The following is a 20578-nucleotide window of genomic DNA, read 5'->3' as shown; positions in this document are numbered from 1 at the left end:
CAGGGACTGCCTCCAGTTGTGGCTAGAAGTGGCGGCTGCTCTTCACCGGGGTACTTGCACTTCTCAGTGTGGTGGCTTTTCTTGTTTCAGAGCACAGGCTCTAGGCGCACAGGCTTCAGTAGCTTCAGCACGAGGGCCTAGTTGCCCCATAGCACGTGGAATCTTCCTGGACCAGGGATCAAACCCGTGTCCCCTGCAATGGCAGGTGGATTCTTAACCACTGAACCACCAGAAAAGTCCTCTTTTATTCTTTTTAGTAATTTTTAAAATTATTATATATTTTATATTAGGCAGTTCAGGAAAGGAAGTAATTGCAATGATTCAAACACATAAATGATTCAAATTTTAAAAAATCCTTTGTAATTACACCTAGTCAATAGTAGGAATGTACGTAAACGCCAACTCAGCTAACAAAATAAGTAAAGTAATGCTATACACTGTAAATCTCAGTGATGAGAAACATGAATGATCATTTAGGTTGCTTTGCCGTTTTTTTTTTTTTGAAACATGATTCACATTTGCTTCAATCACATACACATTCATTTCAAGTGTTAAATTAGACCACTGATGCTAACAATTTAAACCTATGATCTTAAAAGAAAATCTAGTTTAATACAAAGAAATTTAAGAAGAAAATGTCAAGACCCTGATCAGAAGTATTCCACACCAGTTGTACCACTCCAGTATACACAAAGATTCAAGTAAGGTTGAGAAAAAAGACTTGATTCTTTTTCCCAAGGAAGGCATGATTCAAGAAATAGGTGAACTACACAGTCTATGGAAATCAGCCAGAAATCTATACATTGCCAATAAGGCACTCCTTGCCTTAATAAATAACCACATTTTAAAAACCTATATGCATGCACACTAAGTCACTTCAGTTGTGTCTGACTCTTTGCAACCCTATGGACTGCAGCCTACCAGGCTCCTCAGTCCATGGGATTCTCCAGGCAAGAATACCCCCCTCCAAAGGATCTTCCCGACCCAAGGATGGAACCCAGATCTCTTATGTCTCCTGTACTGGCAGCTGGGTTCTTTACCACTAGCACCACCTGGCAAGCCCCCTCAAAAAAAACCTAGGTCATGTTATAAAAACAAAACATATAGAGTAATATTTGTGACTACAGGTGTGATTCGATCTTTGCCTTCTATAAACAATATTCTTTTAAATGCTTAAAGTTCTTTTCTGGTGTGACAAGCTACAGGCATACATGGGATGCTCTACTGATAACCTTCTCAAAGTATTTCTTGGAAGCAATTGGATAGAATTAGATTATAGGAGAATCCAGTGTCCAGGTGGCTAGGCAGACTTCTCAATGGAATTCCACAAACTGGAATGCCTTCACCAAGCTAGGGTCTCTCCCATGCTTGGGCCCACTGGGAGATCGTTGACACTCAAAAGCTTGATGACTCCATTGGGGTCAATTATGAAGAGATCTCTTAGTGCAAGGACAGGACCTTCTAACAAATAGCACACCCTAGTCTTGGGAAGTTTGTTTAGTCATATCTGACAAGAGCATGATGTTCATGTGGCCCACACCACCATTCTTCCTCAGTGTATTTATCTGGGCCAGGTGGCTGAAGTGGGAATCTACCTGACACTGCAATGATTCTACATTATGAAATTCAGTGGCTTTGTCACTAAAAGTAGTAATTTCTATAGGACACACAAAGGTGAAATCCGAAGGATGGAAGAAGAGCACCAAATATTTCCCCTTAAAGTCATCAAGGCTTAGACTTCCCTGTTGGTCCAGTGGTTAGGAATCTGCCTGCAAATGCAGGGGACATGGGTTCAGTCCCTGCTCTGGAAAGACTCCACCTGCTGCTGGTCAGCTAAGCTTATGCACTGAAATGAACAGTAGGCCCTGCTGCTACAAGTAGAGAAAGCTCACGAGCAGCAATGAAGACCCAGCACAGCCAAAAATTGATTGCTGCTAAGTCACTTCAGTCGTGACCAACTCTGTGCGACCCCGTAGACAGAAGCCCACCAGGCTCCCCCGTCCCTGGGATTCTCCAGGCAAGAACACTGGAGTGGGTTGCCATTTCCTTCTCCAATGCATGAAAGTGAAAAGCCAAAGTGAAGTCTCTCAGTCGTGTCTGACTCTTGGCGACCCCATGGACTGCAGCCTACTAGGCTCCTCCCTCCGTCCATGGGATTTTCCAGGCAAGAGTACTGGAGTGGGGTGCCATTGCCTTCTCCATAAAATTGATTAATTAACTTATTAAAAAAATTTTAAATCATCAAGGCTTAGTTCTTTGAATGCCGTACCCTTTCAGTAGGATGCCTGCTGGGTGACAGCATGAGCATGGCATACGGTCTGCAGAAGCAGGAATGCCCCAAGGAATGGCACCCATATGCCCGACAACCGAAACCCAGAGCCACCTTCCCACATGGTCACCATCTTCAGTGTCAATAATGCCTACTTTATAGTAAGTGAGATAACCCATGTAGAAAAGCCTGGCAAAAGGAAAAGTCTTTTTTTCAAGGTGAGCTATTATTAGTGTCATGGGTTGAATTGAGCCCCCTCAAAGTTATGCTGGAGTCCTAACTCCCAGTACCCATGAATGTGACATTATTTGGAACTAAGATCTTTGTAGATGTAATCAATCTAAGATGAGGGCATTTGGATGGACCCTAATTCAATATGGCAGATGTCCTTATGAGAAGGAGAAATTTGGACACAGATGTACACAGGGTGGAGAACCCCTGTGAAGACACAAGCCTAGAGGGAAGGTGGCCATACGAAGACAGGGACAGTAATTGGAGTGATGCTGGCACAAGCCAATGAAAGCCTGGAGCTATCAGAAGCTGGAAGAGGCAAGAAGACCTTCGTCTTGAGGTTGAAGAAGGAGCACGGCCCTGCTAACATCTTGGTTTCAAACTTCTAGCCTTTAGAACTATGAGAAGATAACTTTCTCTTATTTTAAGCCATCCATTTTGCAACTTTTTTCACAGCAGCCCTAAACAAAGCCCAGGCAGCTCAGTGGTAAAGAATCCACCTACCAATGCAGGAGACATGAGTTCGATTCCTGGATCAGGAAGATCTTTCAGAGAAGAAAATGGCAGCCCACTCCAGTATTCTTGCCTGGAAAATCCTGTGGACAGAGGAGCCTGGCAGGCTACAATCCACAGGGTGACAAAAAGAGTCAGACATGACTTGGCGACTAAACAACAACAGAACTAATACAATTAGCATTAAAAAGATTGCTGGTCTAGGAGACCCAAGACTTCTTTCTTAGTTTTGACCTTGCTTCTAAATAGTTTTGTAAACTTGGGCAATTAAAAAGGCATCGATTTTTAGAGCTGAAAAAGACCTTAGGACCAGGGGAAGAAACTGAGGCCCACAAAGGGGAGGGACAGGCACATAACCCCAGGGAACCTCAGTGACTTCATCTCTCAACAAGAGGTAATTATACCCACCCCACTTGCTCTGCCCAGCTGTGGTTGACATGTCAATAAGATCACCTGGGTAGACCAGTTGCCACCACAATCTCAGCAACACTCGCACACATACACACACACACATACTGCTGTCTGCCTTCAGAGGAGCACCCTTGTCAGTTTCCCAGGATTCTGGTTGATTCGGAGAAAGGAGCCAAGCCAATGATGAGCTATTTGAAGCAGATGGAATCGATAAAGGTGTCTGGGTACCCATGTGACCATGAACCCAGTGGTTAGGTAAGGAGGGAGGAGCTGGGTAAATGTGTCAGTGTGTCCTTTGAGAGGCAGTGCAGACAGCACCTATTGACATCAGTGAAGGAGGGTTTTGTCTCTTACGGAAGAAAGTGATGAATCAGGACACCTGGATTCTGCACCAGGTGTTGCTGCCTGACTCACTATGCATCCCTGGGCAAGTCTCTTACCCTCTCTGGGCCTTTCCATATCTGTCTATACAATATGAAGCTGGGACCTGCTCCCAGGTCTCTGTGACTCCAGAATCTCTGATCTTAACCATCATCTTATACTGCCAAAAGAGATGAGCAACTGGTCAGTCCAGGAGCACAGAGTGTCAGTGGGGCATTATGAACATATGCATAATCTATGTTCTAAAGTCCCAGAGCTGACAGCATCAGGTGATCTGGCCCAACCTGCCAGGTGATAGCCCTCCTAAGGGGATGTTGGAATAGCTTCTGGAAACTCCAGTGATGTTTTTCTTATTCCTTTTGAGCATACTCATTCTGCCGGCATGAAAAACAGTCTTCCTTATATGAGGAAGTGATGAATATAAGGATTATGCTCAGTTGCTCAGTCATGTCTGACTCTTTGCGACCCCATGGACTGTAGCCCACCAGGCTCCTCTGTCCATGGAATTTCCCAGGCAAGAATACTGGAGTGGGCTGTCATTTTCTCCTCCAGGGGATCTTCCCAACCCAAGGATCAAACCCCTTCATCTTATGTCTCTTGTATTAGTAGATGGATTCTTTATCACTGCTGCTACCTGGGAAGCCCAGATACAAAGATTAAGAGTTTACAAAACCAATTCGAAGTCAAGCTGGGTTCTGCCATGTTTTCTAGCCTGTATGACTTTGGGTGAATCAGTTTGCCTTTGCTAAGACTAATGTGGAGACTTTGCAGAGTCACCATGAGGGTGAAGCAAGGGAAGATTGTGACAGCTCTTGGCAACCCTGGAACACAGCAAGTGCTCAAAAAATGTAGGCTTTCCCTCCGTTGTGTTCATCTAGAGTCAAACAGATTTACCTACTCTTTGTACTTCTGAAAATTCTTCAACTGTCTGAAAATGACTCTACTATACAGTCCATGGGACTCCCCAATCCAGAATACTGGAGTGGGTAGCCTTTCTTTTCTCCAGGGGATCTTCCCAACAGGGCTTGAACCCAGATTTCCTGCATTGCAGGCAGATTCTTTACCAGATGAGCCACAGGGAAGCCCAAGAATACTGGAGCAGGTAGCCTATCCCTTCTCCAGCGGATCTTCCCAACCCAGGAATTAAACCAGGGTCTCATGCATTGCAGATGGATTCTTTACCAACTGAGCTATGAGGGAAGTCTAGCTCCCCAAACAGGGATTGAACCTGAGCCCTCAGCAGTGAAAGCTGGGAGTTCTAACTACCGGACCACCAGGGAATACCCCATCATTATCATCTTTTATTATCATCATCCTCATCATCACATCACATACGTGAGTTAATACTAAAATTTATCATGTATTCTTACAGGTGTGGCCAGTGGATCCTTCAACAATCAGTTAACTAAATATTTTTCTCGTTTTATAAATGGTGAAACTGCATCTCGGAGAACTAAGCTGACTTTCTCAGACTGACACAGATAAAGGCATCAAAGACAGAAACCTAACCTAGGTTTCATGATGCCAAATCTTAGGACAGTTCCTTTGATGGCACTACTGTTTTGGGTTTTTTCTTTTTTAATGTGGTTTTTTTGCTTTTTTTATTTTTCAATGTGGCTGCATCCAGCCTTAGTTGCGGCCCACAGCTCTTCATTGTGGTGCAGGCTTCTCTAGTTGTAGCACACAGGCTCTCTAGTTTTGGCACCTGGGATCCAGAGAACAGACTTAGATGCTCGGCAGCCTATGGGATCTTAATTCCCCAGGCCAGGGACCGAACCCATATCCACTGCTTTGGAAGGTGGATTTTTAACCAGTGGACCACCAGGGAAGTCCTGGAATTACTGTTTTTAGCAAACATATCACCCAGACAGCTCAGGTTATACAAGGAATGAGGTGGGACCCTCCATGTGTTTTCCAGTGAGGTTTGATATTCTCCATTATGTTCTTGTGCAACTGGCTTCTCAAATTTAAAGGGGAAATTTTGTGCTTGAGTGTGTGACTGTGTATGTGTGTGTGCATGTGTGTCTGTGTGAGAGAGAGAGGATATAGGTATCCCTGGAAACCTCTGGAGCTCTGCTCCTGCCAAGCAGACTTGGGATTCAGCCCACACCTGTGAGATTTGGATGTCTTTTGTCCCCTGAGAGTCTCACTCTGCCTGGCTAATCCAGGCAGAGCTTCCTGCTGCCTCCTTTCAGGACGCAGTTCAGACCAGAATATTAATGGAGATTACAGCAGGGAGAAGAAGCGATCTGAGTGAGGGAGGGGGCTGCCGGGCAGGAAGTTTGGCATCCTGGTGGGATCTTTCCATACATGATCTTGAACAACTTGTTTGGAAGCAGTATGTGATGCAGGGGGGCCCTTCCCTGGGGTGTCTCAAACTAGCCTGTATCCTCTCTCCAGGCTGTTCCTAGGACAAATCGTCTCATACCTTTTTCAGGTAATTGACATGCACACATCTTTTTTTTCCCCCGTGCATATCAAACTCTGCTTACTACAGAGTGACCCTACAGCCCAGTTTGACTGAGACAGTCAGGTTTACATCTACTGTCCTGACAATTTACTATCTGTCACCATCAAAAGTGAACGTGAAAGTCGCTCAGTCATATCTGACTCTTTGCAATCCCATGGACTGTACAGTCCATGGAATTCTCTAGGCCAGAATACTGGAGTGGGTAGCCATTCCCTTCTCCAGGGGATCTCCCCAATCCAGGAATCGAACCCAGATCTCCTGCATTGCAGGTGGATTCTTTACCAGCTGAGCCATCAGGGAAGCCCTGGTCACCATCAAAAGTGTCCCTATTCGGATTTTCTTCCAAGAATAAGCATCAAAGAAGACAGGGAACAAGGGCTACCACATGTGGGGGTTGCCATGTAGATTACTGGGAAAAGCATTAGACTCGGAAGCAAAGGAGGGTTAGACCACTTTCTACCTAAGAAGGACTCAGATGTGTCATCTGTAAAATGGGCATAATCATACTCACTTCCCAGGGTTTTTGATGTTGAATGGCCGTACTGGGCTCTGTTCTCTGCATTCATCACCTTGAACGATCTGTTTTACCTTCATTTTTCAGTTACAAGTGAGCCTGTTTTTCTTCAGGATTTTTGAATGTCTGGTCACATGAAATCAGTGGGGACTTTGGGCCAGCCAGGGTCAAGGCCTGGTCACCTACAGGATCTGCTCACAGCTGTAAATAATCCCAGGAAAAAAAATTCAACCCATGTTTCAGTGCTATGCCAGCTGCGACAGCCACACCCTAGGAACTGCTAACTTGGTGGATGGATTTGGAACTGGAAAATGAGAAAAATCATTCACTTGTTGGAAGTTTAGAATATGAGAGGCAATAAGCAGAAAGTGATATTAGGAGGTGGATTAACTACACTAAAGGACCTAATGTCTGTCGGGGAGGAAGATACTGGAGTCAACCCTGTGAAGTCATTCCTCTGGAGATCCTGGCTTAGAAGATTCTCTCCAGCCTGTTTCCTGAGCCCAGCACTGCTCCCCAAAGCCCTACATTACTGAGTTCCAAAGGGGCCCCCAGGTGCCACTCTCCCGCTCTCTTCCACTGCTGGTGGTTGACAGGGACACTCGTCAGTCACGATCTGGCCTGCCAACTATGCTGCATCTTTTCTGACCACACAGCACCTGAGCACCTAAGGCCATGACTACAGACACACCTCTGAGACCACCACAATAAAACGGATATTGTAATCAAGCAAGTCCCACAGATTTTTTTGGTTTCCCAGTGCATTTCAAAGTTATGTTGGGTTTCTGCTTCCCTGGTGGCTCAGATGTAAAGAATCTGCCTGTAATGCAGGAGACGCAGGTTGGATCCCTGTGTCGGGAAGATCTCCTGGAGAAGGGAATAGCTCCAGTATTCTTGCCTAGAGAATTCCATGGACAGAGGAGCCTGGTGGGCCACAGTCAATGGGGTCGCAAAGAGGACACTACTGAGTGATTAACAGACTTTCCCTGTTCTTCAGTGGTAAAATATCTACCTGTCAATGCAGGAGACACAGCTTCAATCCCTGATCCAGGAAGACCCCACATGCCTCAGAGCAGCTAAGCCCGTGCTCTAGAGCCCGGGAACCACAACTACTGAGCCCACGTGCCAGAACTAGTGCAGCCCACGTGCCCTGGAGCTCATGCTCTGCAACAAGAGAAGCCACCACGATGAGAAGCCCTAGCACTGCAGCCAGAGAGTAGCCTCCATTCGCTGAAACTAGAGAAAAGCCCGCGCAGCAGTGAAGACTCAGCACAGCCAAAAATAGTTATTTTTTAAAGTTATATTAGTAGACTGTGGTATGATGTGTACAAAAGCGTTGTGTCTAAAAACTAAGGTACAGACCTTAATTGAAAAAATCTTTATTGCTAAAAAATGTTAACCATCATCTGAGCCTTCAACAAATCATAATTTTTTGCTGGTGGCGGGTCTTGTCTTGATGTTGGAGGCTGCTAACTGATCAGGATGGTGGTTGCTGAAGGCTGGGGTGACTGTGACATCTTCTTAAAATAAGACAACAGTGAATTTGCCACATCAATCGACTCTTATTTTCATGAATGATTTCTCTGTAGCACGCATTGCTTTCCAATAGTGTTTTACCCACAGGAGAACTTCTCCTAAAGTTGAATGAAGTCAGTCCTCGCAAACCCTGCCACTTTTTCATCAATAAGTTCATGTGATATTCCAAATCCTTTGTTATCATTTCAACAGTCTTCACAGCATCTTCATTGGGAGTAGATTCCATCTCAAGAAACCACTTTTTTTTTTCTCATTTCCTAGAAGCAGTTCCTCATCTGTACGAGTGTTATTATGAGATTGCAGCAATTTAGTCACATCTTCAGTTTCCACTTCTAATTCTCTCAGTATTTCCATCACAGCTGCAGTTACTTCCTCTACTGAAGTCTTGAATCCCTCAAAGTCATCCGTAAGGATTGGAATCAACTTCTTCCAAACTCCTATTTGTGTTGATATTTTGACCTCTTCCCATGAATCACAAATGTTCTCAATAGAGTCAAGAACAGTTCATTCTTTCCAGCAGGCTTTTTTTTTTTTTGCTCTTAAACATATTAATATATATTCAACTCATCCATAATAAGATAAAGATTAAAATATTCATGATAAGAGAAAAAGCACCAAGATGTATTTTCCTCTATCAAAATGCCAAAAATAAACAACTTCAAATGGAGAATAAATTTTATAATATCTACCAAAATAACCAATACATAGGCTCCTTAACCCATCAACTCTGGTTTTAAGAACTTATTCCACATGAATAAAATAATATATATTGCTATTGTTGTTTAGTTGCTAAGTCATGTCCAACTCTTTGTGACCCCATGGATTGTAGCCCACCAGGCTCCTCTGTCTGTGGGAATTCCCAGGCAAGAATACTGGAGTGGTTGCCATTACCTTCTCCAGAATAGGTTTTCAATGATTCTGCCCAGATCCACCACTATCTCTGGCATCCACAGCATTATGAAATGTATTTCCTAACTAATAAGACTCAGAAGTAGAAATAACTCCTTGCAGAATGGATGTTATATTAGCGGGTAGGAAAACAAAATTTATCTCATTATGCATTTCCATAAGAGCTCTTGGCTGATCAGGTGCATTGTCAATGAGCCGGAATATTTTGAAGGGAATCTTTTTTTTTTTCTTAACAGTAGATCTCAACAGTGGGCTTAAAATATTCAATAAACCATGTTTCAAACAGATGTACTGTCTGAGTGTTGTTCTATTTAGGTTTTGTTCTATTTATAAAGCACAAGCAGAGTAGATTTAGCATAAATATTAAGGGCCTTAGTATTTGGGGAAATCAATAAATGAGCATTAGCCTCAAGTCACCACCTGCATTATTCCCTAATAAGAGAGTCAGCCCCTTTGAAGCATTGAAGCCAGGCATTGACTCTCTAGCTCACTGACTGGTCTCTAGCTATGAAAGTCTTAGACGGCATCTTCTTCCAACAGAAGGCTGTTTCATCTATACGGAATATCTGTTGTTTAGCATAGCCACCTTCGTTAATGATCTGAGCTAGATCTTATGGATAACTTGCTGCAGCTTCTGCATCAGCCCTGGCTGCTTCACTTTGTACTTTCACATGACAGAGACGTCATCTCTCCTTAAACCTCATGCACCAGCCTCTGCTAGTTTCACACTTTTCTTCTGCAGCTTCCTCACCGCTCTCAGCCTCTACAGAACTGAAGAGCAATAGGGTCTTGCTCTGGATTAGGCCTTGGCTTAAGGGAATGTTAGAGCTGGTTTGATCTTCTACCCAGACCACTAAAACTTCTTCCACATCAGCAATAAGGCTTTTTAACTTTCTTATCATTTGTGTGTTCACTGGAGCAATGCTTTTCATTTCCTTCAATAACTTTTTCTTTGGCCCATGAGGCCTAGCTTTTGGACTATCATGGGTTTCAACATACCTTCCTCACTAAGCTTGGTCATTGCTAGCTTTTGCTTTGAAGTGAGAGATGTATGACTCTTCCTTTCACCTGAAAACTTAAAAGCCTTTAAAGGGTTATGAATTGGCCTAATTTCAATACTGTTGTGTCTCAGGGAACAGAAAGGCCCAGAGAGAGGGAGAGAAAGGGACAATGACTGGTCAATGGAATAGTCAGAACACACGCGCACACACACATCAATCCATTAAGTTCACCCCTTGTATAAGCATGGCTCATGGCTTCAAAACAATTATAATAGTCACATCAAAGATCAGTATCACAGAGCACCCTCACGAATGTAATAACAATGAAAACATTTGAAAGTGAAAGTGTTAATCACCCAGTCTTGTCCGGGTCTTTGCAAATCCATGGACTGTCCCGCCCCCAGGCTCCTCTCTGTCCATGAAATTCTCCAGGCAAGAATACTGGAGTGGGTAGCCATTCCCTTCCCAGAAGATCTTCTAAACCCAGGTTTTGAATCCAGGTCTCTCACATTGCAGGCAGATTCTTTACTATCTGAGCCACCAGGGAAACCCTAAAAAAGTGTTAGAAATACTGTGAGAATTACCAAAACATGATATAAATCCAAAGTGACAAAATGCTGTTATAAAAATGGTGCCAATAGACTTGCTCAATACAAGGTCATCACAAACCTTCCATTAAAAAAAAAAAAAGATATCTACAAAGTGCAATAAAACAAGGTACCCCTATACTCAGAGCCACAGGTGTTTCTAAATGCAGAAAGTATTGCCAGGCCTTGTTTAGGCTGTTTTCTCTTCTGAACAAGTCCTGGTTTTCCCTACCATGTGAATGCAGTCACCTTTAAAAAAAAAATTTTTTTTTAATTTTTTTCATTTATTTGGCTGTGCTGGGTCTTACTTGGTGGCACATGGGATCTATAGTCACGGCTTGTGAATTCGTAGTTGCAGCATGTGAGATCTAGTTCCCTGACTAGGGATCGAACCCAGGCCCCCTGCATCAGGAACTCAGAATCTTAGCCACTGGACCATCAGGGAAGTCACTGCAGCCACCTTTCAACACCAAAAATAAAGATTATTGAGCCTCAAACCTTTTCTTGACTCCAACTCTCCAGGCCATGTGAATCATTCCTCCCCTACTACTTCATTGTGAGTTTAGTTTTCTTTGCAGACATGGCCATACTTTAGGGGTGTTAGGTAGTTAGAATAGAAAAAGGAGTCCAAATTGGCAGCAGCTAAAAGACAAAGAATGAGATAAAGCACAAGAAAAGGGAACAAAGGAAAAATCCATGGACCTGAGTGGGAACCTCAGGTGAAACAAACATGCACACTTCCTGATTGATGATGGGGCCTAGCCCTAATTTGCATAGAGCAAGCTGGGGTGGGGGGAGAAGACAAAAAGTATAAAAAGAAGGAGGCAAGATGAGTTGAGGTCTCTCCTCCAGGGTCAGCCTGCCCTCATGCCTTGGGGGTGTACTATCCTCTATTTATCAAATAAAGCTCTGAGCTGAAACTGAGCTGTAACTGAGCTGTAACATTGATCCGTCATTTCAAATCTTTACTGCAGTGAGACTGAACTGAGGAAACTGCACACTCTTCCAACAGAGGAAACTGCCTCGGTGTGTGTCCCCTCCATCCTGTGAGCTCTGGGAGGGGAGGTGCTGTCCCCACCCAGCGTTGCATTTCCAGTGACTCACACAGTGGGGTTCAAGTTAACCCCTTTAAGACTCTTCTCAGGACACAAGGTACTTTGACTCTTCTATTAGTTAGGGTTCTGAAGAGAAACAGAACAAATATATTCATTATGCATAGAGATGTAGAGCCTCCCTTGTGGCTCACTGATAAAGAAAGAGTCTGCCTGCAGTGCAGGAGATGAGGGTTCAATCTCAGAGTCAGGAAGATACCCTAGAGAAGGAAATGGCAACCCACTCCAGTATTCTTGTCTGGGAAATCCCATGGACATAGGGACCTGGCAGGTTACAGTCCATGGGCTTGCAAGAAAAGCTGGACAAGACCTAGCAACCAAACAACAACTGAATATAAAGGCAAGGGTGACACATGACCCAGAGAAGTTGACACATGAAATGAATCATCACAACTCCTCTGCAAAGCTGGATATTGTTTAGAGGTAATCAGCATCCATTCCCTCCCACTTGTAGCCTCTTAAGTACACTGCAGACTCAAACCTGAGAGCTGTGTTCCCCAGATTCCCTTGCCGGCAAGGATATTATTAAGGTTCAGGTTCTGCCAATGGATCAAACTGCAAGAGGTCTGGAAGCAAGGCAGAGACATCCTCCGTCCAGCACCAGGGACAGAAGAATAAACTCCTGCAGATGTAGTTTTACAGTGGCTGCTAGATTCCTATCCTCTTATGTCAGCTGTGCTGGCAGCACTGTAAGCAGATAGGGGTGAGGGACCCTGTGAAAGAGAACCAGACATGGCTTTCTTGACAGAAGAAAAGCCATTTTTGGCCAAAGGCATTTCACGATCTAATCCTGGCCTCTCACTGCTTCCATTGTTTCCCCATCTATTTGCCATGAAGTGATGGGACCAGATGCTGTGATCTTAGTCTTCTGAATGTTGAGTTTTAAGCCAACTTTTTCACTCTCCTCTTTCGCTTTCATCAAGATGCTCTTTAGTTCTTTGTTTTCTGTCATAAGGGTGGTATCATCTGCATATCTGAGATTATTGATATTTCTCCTGGCAATCTTGATTCCAGCTTGTGCTTCATCCAGCCCAGCATTTCACATGATGTACTCTGCATATAAGTTAAATAAGCAGGGTGACAGTGTACAGCCTTGATGTACTCCTTTCTGATTTGGAATCAGTTTGTTGTTCCATGTGCTGGTCTAACTGTTGCTTCTCCGCAATGGCAACAATGGAAACAGTGAGATACTTTATTTTGGGGGGCTCCAAAATCACTTTCAGATGGTGACTGCAGCCATGAAATTAAAAGACGCTTGCTCCTTGGAAGAAAAGCTATGACCAATCTAGACAGAATATTATAAAGCAGAGACATTGCTTTGCCAACAAAGGTCTGTCTAGTCAAAGCTATGGTTTTTCCCAGTAGTCATGTATGGATGTGACAGCTGGACTATAAAGAAAGCTCAGCACCGAAGAATTGATGCTTTTGAACTGTGGTGTTGGAGAAGACTCTTGAGAGTCTCTTGGACTGCAAGGAAATCCAACCAGTCCATCCTATAGGAAATCAGTCCTGAATACTGTTTAGAAGGACTGATGCTGAAGCCTGAAACTCCAATACTTTGGCCATGTGATGTGAAGAACTGACTCATAGGAAAAGACCCTGATGCTGGGAAAGATTGAAGGTAGGAGGAAAAAGGGATGACAGAGGATGAGATGGTTGAATGGCATCACTGACTCAATGGACATGAGTTTGAGTAAGCTCTGGGAGTTGGTGATGGACAGGGAAGCCTGGTGTGCTGCAGTCATGGGGTTGCAAAGAGTCAGACATGACTGGGCAACTGAACTGAATTGAACTGAATCCTAGCCTTAATGCTTGTCCTTAAACAAGTCTCGGTGATTAACAATATTAAGGGAACAAAAGAATGCAGGAGCAAAGGAAAAGTAGTCAAGAAACAATAATTGAGTGATAAAACAGAGCCCTAGTTCCTCCTGAAAGAATATACATCACAGTCTGATACTTACCTTTGAGTTCTGCAGGCAACTCCACCCAAATGGAGGAGGAAATGATGATGTTGACCTTTTCTGATACTTGTGACTTCATTCAACTACAGCTTGAACTCTGTCAACTTTTGTCCCAATTCTATGCTGAAATCTCCTCTGCTCAAGCACCTTCACGAATATGCACGTCAGTTCAGTTCAGTCGCTCAGTCGTGTCCAACTCTTTGCAACCCCATGAACTGCAGCACCCCAGGCCTCCCTGTCCATCACCAACTCCCAGAGTTCACTCAGACTCATGTCCATCTAGTCTGGGTGATGCCATCCAACCATCTCATCCTCGGTCGTCCCCTTCTCCTCCTGCCCCCAATCCCTCCCATCATCAGAGTCTTTTCCAATGAGTCAACTCTTCGCATGAATATGCATGTACCCTTAGCTTAAAACTTCCCCAATTTAGATGTTCTGGGAGACACTGCTTTGAGAAAGATCCCGCAGCAAGTAAGTTCTCTTTTATTATTTTTAAGTTTACTTGCTGTGAATAATAAATCCTTCCTTCTCCCCATCTTTGGCTTGGTTGTGTCTTAGCCTGACACCTACAGAGGTGAACCCAGTTTTCAGGTGATAGTGGTAAAGAACCCACCTGACAAAACAGGAGAACAATCCCAGGTCAGGAAGATCCCCTGGAGAGGGAAGTGGCAACCCACTCCAATATTCTTGCCTGAAGGATTCCATGGACAGAGGAGCCTGACGGTCTACTGTCCTTGGGGTCACATAGAGTGGGACATGACTGAACAACCAACACTAACAGCATTGTATAGAAAATTGATCTGGAAAATTGATTCATTAACTCAGCTTAATGAAATTTGCTCCTGAAAATGCTCTTGAGGTGTATTAATGTTGGTGTGATTCTATTTTTAAAATTTTGTATATTTAGATCCAGAGTCCAAATAACTTCAGGTCAATCCAATGATATTTCATCTGGGGTTCAGTGCGAAAAGGAAAATGAAAACACTTTAGAGATTTCAAGAAAAATTGGTTTATTGCAGAGAATGAGGTACTTGAAGTGAGGAGTAAAGCCTGGGGCCAGCATCTACATTTTGGTTGAGCTGCCTCTGTAGGTCACAATCTAGAGGTAAGAAAGCTACAGGGACCCGCTGATGTCACCTGAAAACTGGGCTCACCTCTTTGTAGGTGTTAGGCCAAGACACAACCAAGTCAAAGATCAGGAGAAGAAAGGAGAACTACTTGCTGTGGAATCTTTCCCAAAGCAATGTCTCCCAGAACACCTAAATTGCGGAAGTTTTAAGCTAAGGGTACGTGCATATTCATGAAGGGGCTTGAGCAGAGGAGAATTTAGCATAGATTTGGGGCAAAGGTTGCCAGAATTCAAACTAGTTGACTGAAGTCACGAGGATCAGAAAAGATCAACATCATCATTCCATTCTCCACCTGGGTGGAGTTTCCCTGAAGAACTCAAAGATAAGTATCAGATTGTGATGTGTGTCCCTAGAGGAGGAACTAGCACTCTTTTATCACTGAACTATTGTTTCTTCAAGGCTCTTCCTTTGTTCTGCATTGTCTCTCTTCCCCTAAGATCCCTAATTACTGAGACCTGTTCAAGGGCAAACACTGTGGCCAGGCTTAGGTCACAAAATGCCTTAAGCCAAAAATGGCTTCTCCTGTGTCAAGGAGAAGGTGACAGAGGGTAAGACAGTTTGGATGGCATCACTGATTCAATCAACATGAGTTTCAGTAAATTTGGGGAAATAGTGAAGGACAGAGAAGCCTGGCATGCTGCAGTCCATGGGGTCACAGAGTCAGACATGACTTAGCAACTTAATAACAAATGTCAAGAAATGCTTTTGACTTCCCTGGAGGTCCAGTGGTTAAGAGTCTTCCTGCCAGTGCAGAGGACATGAATTCAATCCCTGGTCCAGGAAGAGCCCACATGCCACAGGGCAACTAAGCCCACAACTACTGAGTCCTTGCACCCCAGAGCCCGTGCTCTGCAGGAAGAGCAGCCTCCACAGTAAGAAGCCTGTGCACCACAACGAGAGAAAACCTGCACACAGTGACAAAGACCCAGCACTGCCAAAAATAAGTAAATAAATTAATAAAAATTAAAATAAAGAAAGTGTGCCTGGTTCTCTTTCTCCAGGGACCCCCTACCCTATCTGCTTACAACACAGGTATATGGTTTTCCTTCTTATTTCCATTTTTATTTTATTGAAAAAATTAATCAAGATCATGTTTTTTTCTGTTTATGCTATAAAATTTAACAATGAAAGATGACTTGCTTATCAATCAGGAATTTATTTTTGTCAAATTGAATCATACTGACCACATCTTCTAATATTATCATCTGTGTTTTGTGATTTTATCTTTACCAAATCTAATTTTCCTAGTGAGAGTCTAAATTTTTCAATTTTGCCGGGAAAGTTTAATTCTCCTGTCAGTTTTTAATCCATAAAAAATTTCACCCTATATGGTTTTATCTGTTGACAGTTTAAGCACATGTTGAACATTCTTACATAGACTAATTTTTCTTGGATCAAATTTTTGCAGTTCTGATGTTTACCCACAAGATGTGTGTGACTTTATGATATAACAAGCAACATAAGCAATAAGACTAAAATATATTTAGTCATCGTACCCTTGTAATTTCCTAAGTTATTAGGGTGATTAAGAGCATCTTTTGTTTTAATACTTGGGTTTTATCCTCAGTTCCTAAAATAGCTTCAGAGATCTAAAGATAAATAGATATCTTTTATTTGCGATAACAACCACCCTTCAACCACACCTGAGTTTATTATGTTAATAAGATAATTTTTAGAAAGCCCCTAGATAACCACAAATGGGGGCTGGTTGCCAGAGGAGCCAATCGAGTGATTATAGGGTTGCAAGTTCAGCCTCTCCTCCTATCTCTGAGAGAGGAAAGAGGCCAGGTGTTGAATTAATCATCAGTGGCCAGTGATTTAAGCAACCATGCCTATATAATAAAGCCTTTATAGAGATGTCCCTGGTGGTCTAATGGTTAAGAGTCTGCCTACCAGTGCTGGGGACATGGGTTTGATTCCTGATCCAGGACGATTCCACATGCCATGCGACAAGTAAGCCGGTGTGCCACAGCTAGTGAGCCCACTCCCTAGAGCTTGTGCCCTACAATAAGGGAAGACACAAGCCTCAGCCCTCCAACTAGAGAGTAGCCCCCGCTTGTTGCAACTAGAGAAAGCCTACATGCAACAATGAACACCTAGCATAGCCAAAAATACACAATTAATTTTTTAAAAAGTCTTCTGTAAAAACTCCAAAAGATAGAGTTTGGCAAACTTCTGGGTTGGTAAACAAGAAACATCCATGTGACAGGAGAAGGGTGAACCTTGACTCCACGAGGACAGATGCCCCTGTGCTCAGAATCCTTCTGGACCTTGTCTTGCAAGTTATGGGAGACATGGGGACCCACCACTTGTGACTAGTGTTTGAAGTTGGAAGGAGGCAGGCTTGTGGGACTGAGCCCTTAACCTGGGGAGTCTGCACTAATTCCAGTTGAAAGTGAAAGTGAAAGTGAAGTCGCTCAGTCATGTCCGACTCTTTGTGACCCTGTGGACTGTAGCCCACCAGGTTCGTCCGTCCATGGGATTCTCCAGGCAAGAATACTGGAGTGGGTTGCCATTTCCTTCCCCAGGGGAATCTTCCCGACCCAGGGATCGAACCCAGGTCTCCCACATTGCAGATTTCACCTCTGAGCCACCAGGGAATTAGCATCAATATTAAATTGAACTGTAGAACACCAAGTTGTAGGTATTGCAGATCCCTGTTCTGTAGGGGTTACAGAATTGCTTGATGGAAAATCCGCTTATTTGGTGCCCAGAAATGAAGCATTCTGTGAAAAGTGTTGCAGTAGAAGGAAACAGAGGAGCTGTTTTTGGTTTTTTTTTTTTCAGTGTCATGGTTGTTTCTAGAGTTCTCTGTTTTGGAGCTTGCCAGGTGGCGCTAGTGATAAAGAATCCACCTGCTGATGCAGGAAACTAGGGTTCATCCCTGAGTCAGGAATATCCCCTGGAGGAGGAAATGGCAACCCACTCCAGTATTCTTGCACGGAGAATCCTATGGACAGAGATGCCTGGTGGGCTACAGTCCATGGGGTCGCAAAGAGTCGGACACAGCTGGGCACACACGTGTTCTATTCTAGTCGATGTCAGATTTATTTCTTGGTTATAACTTCTACAGGTAAATTCTACCAGTAATCAATTCACTATAAGTGAATTAATTGTACACAAATTAATTCTTTGCCTGGTTTCTTAATTGAAGCAAAGTACATCGGAACAAAAAGGCAGAGGATGCATGGGCATAGTCAGCTCATAGTATTCCTATCTTCAAAAAAATTCCTGCTTGTCTGATTTCCTTTACTATATAATATACTTGCCCTGAGGATTAAGTTAAACAATAGGTCAAAGGCTTAGCACTATATCTGGAGCATTAAGCACTCAATAATTAATCACTGTTATACTAACTCTAAGTGTTTGTGAGTTAAAAATAAACTTGGAATCCTGTGAGATGGATGCTATTATAATCATCCCCATTTTACCATGAGGGAGCATAATGGATAGGTGGTTGGGTCACGTGATTCTAGAACATGAGACCAGGTCTCCTGACACTGGTTACCAAATCCTTTGCAGGGGAAAGAATGGTTCTGTCCCAAGAGGGGGCAGACAGCTCTGTGTTGTACCAAGTGGACACAATGGTGATATACATGTCAGATCATTGCGGGAATTCAAATCAAACACTGCCAAGGACTTCCTTGGTGGCTCAGGTGGTAAAGTATCTGCGTGCAATGCAGGAGACCCAGGTTCAATCCCTGGGTGGGGAAGATCCCCTGAAGGAAATGGCAACCCACTTCAGTATTCTTGCCTGGAGAATCCCATGGAAAGAGAAGCCTGGCAGGTTATAGTCTATGGGGTCCCAAAGAGTTGGACACGACTGAATGACTAACACTTTGGATATTGCAGGATAACCTGTCTATTTTAGGGCTTCCCTGGGGGCTCAAATGGTGAAGGATCTGCCTGCAACGTGGGAGACCTGGATTCGATCCCTGAGTTGGGAAGATCCCCTGGAGGAGGGCATGGCAACCCATTCCAGCGCTCTTGCCTGGAGAATCCCCATGGGCAGAGAAGGCTAGTGGGCTACGGTCCATGGGTTGCAAAGAGTCGGACATGACTGAGTGACTAAGCACAGCACAATCTCCCTACTTTAAGGTCAGTTGATTAGCAACCTTAATTTTTGCTTTGTCATCTAACCTAACATATTCACAGGTTCTGGGGGATTAGCACATGGACATCTTTGGGACCCAATATTCTGCCCACCACAAGCCTGTAGAAGTCTCCTTGGGGAAAAGTAAGGCATAAGAGGGCCCATCATATGGAAAATTGGTCAGTTCCTGCATTTCATTCTAGCTGTTGGGCAAATTCCTTGGAGATGGTGTGATGTGGCTTTGGTGTCAAGCAGATCTGAATTAGAAGTGTAGGTTTAACACTTTCTGATTAGTTACTCAGACACTGAGTTATCTTCTCATCTTCAGGGTGACAACGGTAATACTTGAGGCACATATTTTTAGCAAGAGTTCAATAAGACAACACCCATGACTCTGCCTAACACATTCCAAGTGTTCAATATCCTTCTACTGTCACCCACTTTGCGATATGTAGGATCTCTTATCACCTCTTGACACTTATTTACTTAGCAGATATCTATGGAGCATGAACTATGTGTCGAGTATTGTATTAGGTGCTGAAGGGTAACCAGCACCTGGATCTGCCTTATCTGACCTTCAAAAACACAGCAGGGACAGCGCTGGATGATGGATCATGCAAGGAGCAGCAGCAGAGAAACCAGAGGGTGGCGATGCTTCCTCCAAGACCTGTGTCTGTCACCTTTTACTAGGCAAGGCCCAAGAGACCCCTGAATTACAGGGCAAGGCTGCCAGGAATGGGAGAGAGTAGGTGTCAAGAAAATGAGGTTTGAATTCAGACCTAGATTAAAAAAAAAAAACCAATACTTTTCATTATGAAAATTCCAAATATTAACAAAAGAAGAGAATATAAAACTGTGTTGTTTGATTCCACAGCCACTAACTACATGTGGCTATGGAGCGCTTAAAACATGACTAGTTGGAAATGAGATGTTCTGTAAGTGTAAAATACCCACCAATTTCAAAGAATTAGTTTTTAAAAACATAAAATATCTCATTGATAATTTTTTGTATTAATCACGTTTGGTATGGTGGAGCAAATAAACTGTATTACTATAATAACACATTTCATTCCTTTTTATTTTTAAAATAATTTTATTTATTTACTTATTTTTGGCTGTGCTGGGTCTTTGTTGTTGTGCAGACTTTTCCCTAGTTTTGGTGAGCAGGTGCTGCTCTTCATTGCGGTGCACAGGATTCTATTGTGGTGGCTTCTCTGCTACAGAACACGGGCTCTAGAGCATGTGAGCTTCAGTAGTTCCAGCACAGGGATGCAGCATTGTGATTCCCTGGCTCTAGAGCACAGGATTAATAGCTGTGGTATATGGGCTTAGTGGCTCCAAGGCCTATGGGGTCTTCCTTGATCAGGGATCTCACCTGTGTCTCCTGTACTAGCAGGTGGATTCCTTACCACTGAGCCACCAGAGGAGCCCCATTCCTTTCTTTTTCTTTGTTTTCCCTA

At 43.5% G+C, this 20578-nt stretch overlaps 1 pseudogene; it reads right to left on the bottom strand.

The window, feature by feature from the left end:
• Positions 1-1199: 1199 nt before the first annotated feature.
• LOC138435158 (thioredoxin-dependent peroxide reductase, mitochondrial pseudogene) lies at positions 1200-2870 on the bottom strand (annotated as a pseudogene).
• Between the last annotated feature and the right edge of the window lie 17708 nt (positions 2871-20578).

Source organism: Ovis canadensis, chromosome 3 (genome assembly GCF_042477335.2).
Source record: "Ovis canadensis isolate MfBH-ARS-UI-01 breed Bighorn chromosome 3, ARS-UI_OviCan_v2, whole genome shotgun sequence".
NCBI lineage: Eukaryota > Metazoa > Chordata > Mammalia > Artiodactyla > Bovidae > Ovis > Ovis canadensis.
Note: the sequence above shows the minus strand (reverse complement) of the source record. Positions and strands in the feature narration are given on the sequence as shown.